We start from the raw sequence: 13,221 nt of genomic DNA, 5'->3' as shown, positions 1-13,221 counted from the left end.
AGTAAAAGCAGCAGAGATTTTTCAGTTTGTTGTGATGAAATGTTTAGCCCCCATCTCTCACTGTAAAAGACAGTGTTGTCAGTGTGTTGGTATGATAAACAGGAGCAAGGACCTGTGCAAAATCTGAGAGATACCCTTTCCCAATGCCTGTATGTGTCCCAGCCCCTCTCCCCATTCTCGCAGCAGTACATTCCAACCAAGCACATTTCCTATATGGAGTTTTTGTAAGGTCTGATGATTCAGTACCTTTTGATATACCTTGACCCTCCGGCTGACAGCCTCACCTCAAAGACTGGTAAAAAGGGCTGTGCTAACAAACTGCCTGCCCTCTCTGTCACAGAGGTAACCCAACCCTTTGGGACTGGAGAAGAAGAAACGTGGTAGGCAGGGTGGGGGGATGTATTTGTGCCTGGCCCTGCCCCTCTGGGATCAAGGAGCGAATTGCAGTTTCCCTCTCTAGGAGAGGGTCATTATTGTTTCAGCTCAGGTTTTCCTCTCTGCCCTTAGCACTGGCTCAAGAGAAAGGGGAAGCCTGCTTTTGGACTGGGCTGAGGCAGCTGCAAATCCGTGCAAAACTACACTATCAGTCCTTTGATTTATTTTGTTCCTGGGGATTACTCGCTGGAGGGGCTGCGTGTAGGTAGGCAGGGTTGGGTCTCTTTGCTTCTTGCCTTTGTTTGGGTGTCATCCCAGCCAAGTCCTGGTTAAGGTCTTGCTTACTTTTCTGGTCTGGTTCCAAAACGTTCTCCAAAGGATGTCAACTAACCTATCAGGAAATATTACCTCTTATTGTAACCCTCCCCCAACCCCATTACAGTGTTTTAAATCTTCTGCCTTCAAACACCTCCCACGTATATTCTGGTTACTTGGGCCTAATTGCTTCACTTTCCTTTGCAAGGCAGTGCAGGTTGTGCATTAGATAAAGATATGACACCTTATATTTAGCATTAATTGTAACTGCACTTGTCCTGAGCATACATCTCTCTTGCCAGTCCTTCCTGTGTAATTTCAGTCCCTAAATAGCCCACCTCATGATATATTCTTTGATAAATTTCCCAGCAGTGTTTTTCTTGTGACAAACTGCTACAAGCTCTTGTTATAAACCTTTTGGTGCTCAACTCTTCAGGAATAAAATTCTGATGCCTTCCCCCCCATCTACATCTTATTTCTCCCCAAGAGCAGTCAGCATCTACATGCAAAATTGGAGCAAAACCAAGGGCAGGTATTAAAAAGAAAGTATCATTTTGTAATATAGTGGTTGAGAGCTGTATTTTAGAAGCCTTTTTTTGAGGGGCGGTATCCTCCAAAACAAAATGACATGATCTACCATACAACCTTTTGGGTTATTGCTTTGTTTTGTTTTTATTTTTTTTTTCCTCTCCATAAAAAGCAGCAACAGGTTAAAAATGAGTTTTGCAAAGAAAACAGGATGGCTTAAGGGATGGAGGATACAAGAGTGTTTTCCACTTCTGTGTCCCAGCTGCAGTTTAGCCTGAGGTGATGGGGCTTTGCCATCTTGAAATGGAAGGGTAAATAAATAGGTGCCTGTGCCATGGTTGTTATTAAACACTACACTCCTTCTCTGTGCTGGCTAGCACCACAACAAGACTCGCAAAGGCTTGGTGGAGATTGCATCTTCTTGACTCTCTTCTCTGCAGCCAGGATCCAGGAGTCTGTGGCAAGACTATTACGTGCGCAGCAAGCTGCGCTCTGCTTGTCCTCAGACTGAAATTTCATTTGCAAGGGCTGCCAGCCCAGCGCAGGAATGGCTGTATTAGTCACGTCCAAGTACTGGCAAAGCTAAAAAGCCAGAAACAAGGCAATTTCAGGGTGGAGAGGAAGAAGGGTTTGCCTTCACCGTTTCCCCTCCAGCGACCCAAAGAGCTGCAGGCGATGGAAGGTAGGCGTGTCACTTCTGCAGCAGCAGTGACAGACTGCAATCTGGAGGATGAAGAAATGCTTTCAGATGCTTCCTTTCTGTCATATTACAATGCCTCGGGGAGAAAACCTAGCTGCTGAATTGGAGAATTGCTGCAACTGAGTCAAGTGCTTCTGGCCTCCCACTCAGTTTTTCAGTTGTTGTTTGCATGTGAGAGTAAACAGGTAAGAGAGTCCTCTGAAGAGAGCAGAAAGGAACAACTGTGTTTGTGGGCTCATTTCTTGCAGCAAGGTATTTGCTGACTGAGCACGCACAGAATGGCCTTTAGCTGTTTTCCCCGGCTGCTCCCATTCACAGGGCAAGAGTTTGAGACAGTTTACTGTAAGAAATAGCGCTGACCCAGGTCTCTTGCTTAATCTTTCAACTCACATATAGGCAAGGACTCAAAACTGGTTGCAATTCAGAATTCAGATGAGCTACTCTGCGGGGCCTTGGTCAAGTCAACTGCTGTGCCTCAGTTCCCTATCTCTAGATGAGGAAAATACTACTCTGCTTCACAGGACTGCTGCGGGGAAGAGCTTAAAAAAATAAAACCACAAACCAACATCATCTGCTTTTACTTCGGTTTCTCCTGCTAAGGGGTGGAGAAGGTAAAAAAAAAAAAAACAAAACAACAACAAAAAAAACCCCAAACAGCTGTAGAGTCCCTTTGCACATGAGCCAAACCGTGAATGGAAGCTCTTGCTAAAGAAAACAGTGAGGAATAAGCAATGCAGTCTCTGAATAGGATGCTTAATTGCAGCTGTAATTATGTAGCTCTCAAATCACAGTGTGCTTTAAAGACAAAGAAACACCAGGAGTGGGGGCAGGGGTAAGTTAATGCAGCAATAAGTCTACAGCATCGTGTGCTTACCTGTGTACTAGTCAACTGTCAGTGTGCATTGCTACTGACTGTTTGGAGAAGAGAACGCTCAGGTGAGACTTGATGGGAAGAGAAGAAGAGCACAGAGGGAAGGCTGGGGTGGGTGTCCCAGGCAGAGGCTGGAGGGACGAGGAGCAGACTGGCAGGAAGCAATTAATGGGACAATCCTGATGTGGTGGAGCAGACCATCAACCAGTGCAGCAAGATGAGGTGGGAGATGGAGTTACGTGCTGATGACAAGGACCAGATGTCCCAATGCCATGTGGTGGATAAGAAGGAGTCAGTGGAGGAGATGCGAGAGTGCTGGGATGTGTCCAAGAGTGAAGAAATTCATTTGAAAAGCTGCATAAGTGGAGAAGAAGAGAGCAGTGGGAAGCAAAGATGAGGCTCTGGTATCCACAAAGTTTTAGCTATCCAGGAAGATGGCTAAAAAAAGCCATGGCAAAATAGTAAGCCCTGTTTTTTATAAGGAGGGTGAAAGAATAGAACTGTGAGGCTTGAATATGGCAGGGAGAAGTTAAAGTTGGCCCTAAAACTACAAAAATGAACAGGTAGGAAGCAGTTCGGCCCCCACAATAAATGCAAAACTGTGTGAAGGCAGCAGCATAGGAAAGAAAAAGGGAACCCTCTGAGGGAAGATGCAGAAGGCTGAAGTGTAGGCTTAGACCTGGAGTTGGAACAAGTTGATTTGTGATTCATGAACATAAAGAAAGGTATAGCTAGATTTTAAGATGTGGTAGAAGTGCGTTTATCGGGTTTGGAAGATGCCCTTTACTGATCAGCATACATTGGCCTCAGATGTGTATTTAGCTTAAAAATATCCAGAGAGGCAATGTAAAGGAGAAGTCAGCTGCTCATGACCTTATCAGGAGCACTGCTAGCTCCGGAGGATCCCTACTTTTCACTTGTCGGTGTTTCTGTCCAGCAGTGCCACAGTAAAGGCAGATCAAGTGGGTGCAAGCGACTTCTGTGAGTCAGAGAAAAAAAATAAAAGGAGCTGACCAGACCTCCCTCCTGAAAGGCTGTTTCCAGAGATGGGTTGTAGGTGCAAAAGCAAAGCTTTACAGGAGGTTATGCTTGAAATCTGCTGTTTAATTTCTTTGCCTTATAAATCCAGAACTAAGGCCATAAAAAAAAGTACCAGGTGACATGCCCTGGCTCTGTCACTGGCTGCTCTTTCTGTGGACAAATCACCCTTGCTTGACCAAGACACTGCACTGCAGCATTTATCCCAGGCTATAACGTTGCTCCAAGTAGGGGTGCACTCCAGCCACCCCAAAGCCACACAAGGAGAAGCTAGCATAGTGCCTACATTTTGATACAGGAGACACTCCTATCTTGGGCTTCAGTAGGGAAGAGCTCCTAAGCCAGCCAGCCTGAGGCACGGTGATGGTCTTGGTCCTGAGACAGTGTCACAGGGACAGTGACCTAGGCTGTCCCTCCCTGGGTCTACGGGCACCTGAATTCAGGCTTAGAATGTCATATTTTCAGATTAGCGTTGGCAGAAAGATCTGGGTTTGAATTCTTCCAAAAGCAAAACCCAAATGCATAATGCACTTATGTTCCTCCAGTGCCTGTTTTTAGATCCATTTCTTTTGCAACTCAATTAATCAAGATTTCGCTGCTCATTTTAAAATAAGTGGCATTTCTCTTAGGAAGGTTTATAGCTTTCAGCCTTAGAGTTTTAAAAATAGTCAAACGGATTCTGAGCTAATCTAGATTCATAAACCATTCTCATCTGTTAATATCTGAACACTTTGAGCATCATATTTAAGAGATTCCTTTCTCCAGAGGGGCATTTTTCAGACAGATTGTCCCCCACTACTCTTTATTTTGAGGCTGTTGTAGGTTACCATGCTGTACCCTCATGCAAAATGCATGGGTGGAAGGAAGGGGGAGGAGGAGCTGCAGCAGAAATAAGCCACGGCTCTGAACTTATCCATATTCCTTTTTCCTCTTCTCCCGATGAGGGAGAATCCATAGATCTCTCCTTGTATTTAGCCTATTCTCCTTACCTGCTCTTTTCTATTTGCCCTGCCACCCTTTTACAGGATCTTTTAAAACTCTTCCCTTGGGAGTGACCATGGGCATTTTTGCTTTTACTCTTCTAGCAAGGATGGCCCAGTAACATGTTTCTGATTGTCAGATCCCGACACTTTCTTCTCCACCCTCACATATTTTCTTCTGTTGGAGAAGCAGCTGCATTCTCTGAGGAAGAGTGCAGCCTGTGGCAGATCCCCATCCCTACCAGAGTACCTCTGCTCTGACAAGCAGGATGAGAGAGTCCAGTCTTTATGGCTCTACTTCCACTCCATGGAGGCTGCTAATTAGCAGAGGAAGAGATGACTGGATTTTTTTTTTTTCCCTCATACTGACAATTGACCTAAACCACAGTAAGGCAGGAAATGTGATTAGACAGCGGATGATCTTGGGAAGGACTGCTACTAATGGCTTAGCATTTTGCATTTCTCACAAACATTTAATTTATCCTTCTACCCTTCCTGCAAGTTGTGTATAGGGTGTAGTGGCGTCACATCATCCTCTCATGTAAAGTAATTGCCTTGTGATCCTCTTTCAATACTGCAGAGCAACGTGGATAACAAATTACAGCTCACATATCACTCATGCCAATCCTTGGGGTAGCTTTATGACAAGCAACATGAGGGATGTACTGGTGGCCTCGGTCAGTGGGTAGCACGGTGCCTTTCCAGCTAGGCTTCACCTAAAGGACAATTAGCTGCAGCAAGGCTCTTTTGAGCTTGCAGCCAAATCCACCATGGCAAGACAACATCACAGCCTTTGTCCATCACCTCCAGGAGGCTCTGGCTGGCACTCCACATTGCAGAACGAAAGGCAGTCACCATACTCACAAGAGAATAAGAAGCGCCACACGCGAGTCCCAGCATGGGAGACTGGCCAGGCCTGCCATTTAGGATGAGAACTGGCTAGGCTCCTGCTCTGGGTGTCCAGGACTTGCAGCTATATACTGCTGTGGGACTACACAGCAGTGCTGAGGAATTAATTCAGTCGGCTGGAAGAGAGCAAGTTTGGATCGGGTTGTTTGTTCTCAGCACTAGGTAACCTGCTTTTATGAACACTGCCCCGGCAAATTAGTTAGATCAGGGTGATTCCCTGCCTTCATCTACTCAGTGGCCTGCCAGTCCCTTTTGTTCTGAGCTCATCTGCATTTAGAAGGTAAATACAAGGTACACCCGTGGTGACCTTTAGAACTAGAAGCCTTTACAGTTTGCATAACACTGCAGATGTATATGCCACGATAATAAATAAGCTAGAGTAATTACAGAATAAATCCTTGCCCCAAAGAGATATCCAGATGCGAACACCCAGGGTTTTTGCAAGAGGAGGGAAGAAAGCCTAGACAACTTGAGCAGGCTCCAAGGGCAAGCTGAAAGTCAGAAAGCCAGAGGGGATGAGAAAGAAAGCGAAGGAGATACTTAACCACTGCACGAGGGTAATGGCCCAAAGATCATGGCTGTAAGAGGTGATAAGAAATGCTGTGCTGGCATAAAGATAGTCATGGAAAAGGAAGAGGAGATTTGAGTCTGACATCCACAGCTCTGCCATTGTCCTGCTTTGTTACCTTTGGCAAATAACTTCACCTGACTTTCCCCCTCATCTCTGTACATCTTGGCACTCTGACTTGCAAATTCTTTGGAGTGAGATGATAATTTCTGTGAGCGTGTGAAGTGCCCACTGCAACCAGGATTTGAACTCAGCCAGTGCAGCTCTACCATAAAGGACAGCAAAATCTAATGGAAGGTGAAAAGCTGTTGCACAGACTTGGATACAGGCAAGGCTCGTCTGTTAACAGGGACCGACAGCCTGTGCTGCAGGGATGAAGGAGAGCAGGATGCTGGAGAGGAGAAAGCAACACCAGCCACCAAGAATACAGCTTGCTCGTGGCAGCGGGTTAAGAGAAAGAGCAATAAAGAGAAAGAAATGTTAAAATCATGATATGTGGGTGGAGGTGGGGAAGAGAGAAGCAATGGTTCAGTAGAAAAGGCAGGTGCTATTTTAGTCAGACTGGGTTAATTTCAGCTCTGATGTAACTCCATTTACGTCAATTTTAGTCAGTTGGATTGCACAAAGGATTAATTTAGGTCAATGAGTTGAGGTGAGAGTGAGTCAGCCCAAAATAAGTTTTGGGGTGCAAAGAAGAGATGTGAAACAAGGACCAGGTGAAGAACTGGAGCCATCCTGGATTCGTAGAGATGTTGAAGAAGGGAAGGTGAGGATGAGAGAGGCTGAACAAGAGGGATCAAAGGCAAACAGGCCGCTGGACCCTGCAGGGAAGTTTTCCAATTATTTTCATTCTAACCCAGGACAATTTGTAAAGAAGGGCAGTCTGCTCCCTAAACTCTGCAGTGTAGTGGCTATTTACCCCTTACCCCTTCTCATGGTCCACCTCCCCTTGCCAGTCCTCTGGGCAGCTCACACAGCAACATACCATACTCACTGAGAGATCGTAACAAGTAAGCTTTAGTTCTCTTTTTTTGTGTTTAGTCACAAAACATTCCAGATTTAATCTGAAATACACTTTGGATCAGAGTGTCACAGGGCAACAGCTGCATTTAGCAGGGAGAAAGGTCTGATTCACTCCTGGTACAGCTTCACTGGAGTAGATGGAAATGAATTTCTTCCATTAATTCTCCAGAGACAGTATGAAAACCAAATGAAACCAGACAGAGCCATTCTCAGGCAGACAAATGCATCCACACCTTAACCCTCACCAGCCTGCCTGTGGAACACATGGAAAAAGTGTCTGAAATACATGACACCATCTTTAAGGTTTGCAAAGAAGTGCCTCTCAACAACGCATAGGAAATAAAAGAATTATGCCACTACACTTAATTAAATGAAAATAATAAATAATTAAGCACATCTCTTGCTTCCTTACCATTCAACTCTTTTTCCTTCTCGGCACATACTTTCCGTCAGTTGTTTCTGATGCCTTTTTTAAATTGGTGTTTACTTTCTCACAATTCCATGTACTGAAATAATGTAACACCATGAATCCCTGAGGTTTCTTTTCTCTCCCTTGTCCTCATTTCCCCTAGCTTTTATTTTCCCATTCAGTTTTTTTTTTTTTGGTGTGTGTTTTTTGTTTTGTTTCTTCTTTCTTAGAAATTATGATCTTCAACTGATTATGTTTTCATTCCTTCCCTCTACAGCTTGCCTCTGTTTTCATTCCTGTGTTCTCTTGTCCCTTGTTCAACATCAACTTAGCTGAGAGAAGAAAGTCAGCAGGCTATAAGGTTAACTTTAACCATCTCTTTGACACCTACCCTAAACTCAGCTCCCCCAGTTTCCCACCTTCCACAAATACTTGGGACTGCACAAGAAATAAACACCCACAAAGTGCTCTCGTCTCATTTTCAATCACCATAATAAATACAAACTCTTCTGTAACATTCAATCATTATATTTAGTCTTAATATCATGCTTTTCATTTGCAAACACCCACACAAGCATTGGTTAATTTGTCCTTACAACAGCCCTGCACGGTAGGTAATTACGTGTTATTATCTCCATTTTGCACATAAGGAAACTCCAGGAGAAATTATGAAACTCCTAACAAGCACACATACCCACAAATCTAAACAGGTACTAACTGTATCTTCTACAAACACACACATACACACAGTAGTCTACATATATATTGGTGTACACTGAAAATGAGGGACCAGCAAGCTTGCTGTAGGACAGGAGAGGAGTACTTGACACATTACATCCACCAAAAAGGAAACTTCCTCAGAGCATGAGATCACCCTGGACAGCAGAGGAGAGGAGCAGCAAGCAAACAGCAAGGTCTCTGCAGCATGCTCTGTGTTTTCTGGGCAGCATTTCACGACCTCCCTTTCCTGCAGATGAGCAAATGTGCAAGGTGAACTCCTCCTTAGCCCCATGCACTTTTTCTGAAGCACCACCAAGGTTTGATTTCATGTTTGCAGTATCACCACTGGTGACCACCCTTGATCTATCAGCACTTGTTTCTGACAAGAAGTTGGGAAAACCAAGTCGTGCACAACCCCCAAGTGAGCTCTTGACCTTTTTGAATGCTAATTACCTCTTAGTGCTCTATCTGACTCGTCCTACTGCCTATCAAGGTGTCAGGATGGGAAGATAACACACCTTCTGGACCACAGGCAGCTGCACACACAAACCCATAGAAATATGGAGGAAACATTAGTGGGGAAGCCAGAGAACGAAAATGACGACACAAGTAATTAACTTGGATCCAGGATGTCAGCAGCCTGTGCCAGAGTATCCTGTGTGCAGCAACTCCCCTCCACCGCAGGGACAGGATGCTCTGTTCCCATCCCATGCGGTACTCCCCCCCGCACTATCCCTTGCACAGCGCAGGCTCCAGGGACGCTGCAGGGTCTGGAGGGGTCCGTTTTGGAAGGTCAGATCCTCAAGTGTGGTTAGACATTGAATTCCCACTTATGCAAGGGAGCTCCACTGCAACTCGGTGCCATTACGGGCTTTAGATGCCATTAATAGGCATTAGATGCCGTTAATATAAAGAAATTGGGTGTGAAAATAAAGACTTCTGTCAGGATTCGGGCCTTTGTGACTTCCCATTTCATTGTCCTCCATTCAGCGTGACGCTGAGGCTCTCATGGGCTTGGGAGTCAGGGTTCAATGAAAACTATCCTCTTCCCCATTTGTTGGTCCTCCTGTCTTATATTCTGAACCTGCCACATCCTCTCTCAGCATAGATATGTCCAGGCAAGTGATTTCTATACTGTCTTCCTCTCACCCCTTGTGTTTTGGGTGGGACTGGGCACAAAGCTGTAGGACAGAGTTTGCCAAGATGAATATATATTGCTTATTCCATAAAAACTGGCACATGGCCCCGTGTCTTCTCTCTATCAATAAAAATGTTGTTAAGTCTGTATCGTTGCTAGAGTTTTTCCTATTGCAGATTTTCTTAAAAGCCTTCACTGTTTTTAGCTTTTCCAGCCAGGGTCGTGTCCTTGCTGCGTTCAGTTTTCCCTGTCAGTTTTCTACATTTCATAATTTCTGCTTTAGAACAATTGCGGTCCAGTTTTGTTGTTTTTGTTTTGTTTTTTTTTTTTTTTTTTTCCTCCTAGTTGTCATATGTTACTTTTTTATTTCTAATTGCTGACTGAGCTCTGCCACCGAGCCAGCACAAGCTGCTGCTTCCTAAAACACAGACATTGACGCAAAGGCTGAAACTTCACAAAGTTCTGCCAAACCTGCTGACTCCGGATTCCAGCATCACAGGGGTCCTCTCAGCTTCATTCCTTATTAATTGAAATCAATCATTCATACCCCAGGAGTGACCCAAACTTCCAGACTAGCTCATGACCCAAGTGTTGATGTGCTGTGCAGACAGGGAGGGAAAACCAGCTCTGTCTTACAAACTGCAAGTTGACAAGGTGAGGCCAAATTATTGTTCCAGGTAAAAACTGTGGCCCTACATAGGCGAGTGGTCTTTGCTTTAAGGACTCTTCTCTCCTCAGTGCTCTTTACCTGGGGGTTAAAGGATCAGACCACCAGCAGAGCACCTCTGCCAGGCTCACAGCACGCGAACTGGCTGCCCATCTCTGCACATGCCTGGAGGGGTCCAGCTCCCCCCTGCCCCATTCACAGAACATGGGGAAACCACACTGCTTCACCGGGAGCAAAGCTGTGAGAGGGGAGAAGCACCGGGGAGCACTGGCAGTGGAGTTACTACTTGCATAGTGGTGCTGCTGTACATCCTGTAGCACAAACAAGCCCTAAAAGGGATTTCAAGTCAGAGAGGGAAATACTTTACTCATATAATATGCACGGAGTTATTCAGAGAGTCAAGAATGCCTGCTGCTTTGGCCATCACAGTGATCTATCCTGCCTCATTGCTTCCTTGTGCTACTCCTGTCTACTTGCCTGTACGCACCTCTTCTCGCTAGCTGGAAGCTGCAAGAACTCTGGGGCATGGCCATAGTGCCTTGGCGTGGATTTGGCATTCCTAAGTGCTTATGGCACCTTGGGAGTAGTGAAAATAAATACTAAAATAATACTAGCAAAACTTAAAAAAAAACCCAAACAACACACACACACACACATGCACAGAGCATCCACTAATGTCCATGATGGGTGGAATGAAATAGAAGGCAAATGTACACACTCTTGAGAGTGATGGGGACTGTGAACTTTAGGAACACTGTAGAATGAATTCCAGGATCATAATGAGGCATTTGAGCTGGGGATACAGGACGAAGGAATTAGAAGCTATGATGACGAAGACAAGAGCTTGTAGCTAATGTGGGAGTGCAAAGGGAGACAGTGGCGGGATGCAAATAGGAGGTTGATGTGATTGCAACGCTGAGCCAGCCAAGCCTTGTCTATGCTAGGAGTACACATCCTATTAGAAAGAGTTTTGCACCCACACTCCACGTAACAGGATGCTCAACATAAATTTGAATTTTGCATGAACAAAGGACAGCTGCCTTAAAAATGGGTTAGCCAGTCTTGGTTAATGCTCTTTGAACACAACATGTGTCTTGCATATGCTAGGCTTCAGCCTCCTTGGGCACTGTATTCCTCAAAATGTTAGCTCTTCTTTACATGGGATAGTCATTTATGTTCACTTACAACACAGTTGTTTCTCACTGATTGCCCTGTGAGGTCTGTTGTTCTACACCGGACGGGCTGCCACCGAACAGTGTCCTTCACTTCTGCTGTGTGGACTGCATGCATCCATGCAGGATGCTTGGTTTGACCACTCACTGTGAAACAGTCATGCCACTTGTCAGCAGCTTGAGTTATTTACTGAGCTGAAATAGCTCTAAGTCAACCAGCTCTTTTTCCTAAGTGACACATTTCCCCTGTGCAGACATGGTTGGAAAAAAACCCCACCTTTTGCAGCAGCTTTTTCAATAAGCTGGAGGCTGCAGAAATGAGGAAGGTATAAACAATAAAGCATAATAAGAAGAGTATGTTGAGAAGAGCTTTGGAGCTGTGGTCAACTTTGTCTGAGTCATGAGAAAAGACAACCACGAGGCCTTGGCCATATTAGACTGTCTTACATAGGTAAATATGAAGATTCTTTAAATAGATGAAAGATGATAATTATAATTTCAAAGGGGAGTAAATCACTACCCACACCCTTTGGCTCCCTACATGAAGATCTTATCAAATTAAAGTATGATCTCCTTCTGGAATAACGAGGCAAAACCTCAGCTAATAAAAATCAGAATAGCTCCATGGACTTAAAATGTACAACAGTGACTTACTCAGACAAAGCTCAGTCCCACTTGCCTGCTCAGATGTCTTCTCAGGTGCCCCCCCTCCTCCCAGAGTCACACTTAAACCTGCACATGCCACAGCTGCACACTCAAGCTAAAACAGACTGCTATCCGAGACAGCTTCCTCCAGACCCAGGGAAGCCAGCACTTCAGAAAAATAAGCTTCATGTTTAAATGTTTGTTGCAAGGACAATAAACACCACCAGTCTTTTGTTAGTAATGGTATCTCTCATCGTAGTGGTTGGCCTTCAATTCACCAACCGAGCCAAAGGCTTCAGGAGACTGAAGGGACAGTTGTGACCGTGTTCCCCAGCTTCCCATAACAAAGTCCAGAGTATTTCACCTGGTAAATCTTGTATCCAGCCCTTTTGCTAGCCTTGAGCTGGAGACTGTGCGGTAGAGACCACAGCAAATTTGCTACGTGGCTCAAGGGGTTATGAACCTTCTCTTTTAAATATGCACATTTTATTTTTTAGTCTGAACTTGTCTAAAGTCAGTGCAAACCACCCATTTGTGTGTCTTGAAGCCTTACCTCTTATTTTCGGAGTCCTAAATTCAAGACGTTTACAACTGGTGTTCCAGAGCACATTCTGCTGTGCAAATGCTTGTGAAACGTCTGTGCCCTTCAAGTCATGCACATTTTAAATGAGAATATGCAGCTATCATTTTGGTCAGCTGATGCTGAAGATTTAAACTTGTAAGCACTGGTGTGCTCTCCAACCTGATAAACATGACTGATACTGCACCCCACCCACAAACAGAGGCATCAGCAACAAGTGGCACTAATTCAGCTATTTCACAGGGTGGCAAGGTGCTTCTTGCTATTATTTTTTTTTTCCTCCTGAAAACTGTTGTTCATGACCCATTCCCCTCAGAGGTAATGTTCGTAATAGCTTGAAAGATTGAGAGGTTTAGTATTGTGACCATATTAGGAATTAGTTTTTTTCCTGCTTTAATTTGCAGTCTAAAAATTAAAAAAACCCTTATAGCTTTGCTGCCTAAATGAAAAGATTTTCTGTGAGCTTCCACGGAGGAGATGTACGATGCGCTGTTTGTAGCCTATCTGAGTTCTTCCCCCTTTCCTGCCCCTGCTCTGATCTCACAAACAAGATTTAAAGAAAGGATTTCCTACTCATATAAAG

Source organism: Tyto alba, unplaced genomic scaffold (assembly GCF_018691265.1).
Source record: "Tyto alba isolate M040663 unplaced genomic scaffold, T.alba_DEE_v4.0 Super-Scaffold_2, whole genome shotgun sequence".
NCBI classification, from domain to species: Eukaryota; Metazoa; Chordata; class Aves; order Strigiformes; family Tytonidae; genus Tyto; species Tyto alba.
Note: the sequence above shows the minus strand (reverse complement) of the source record.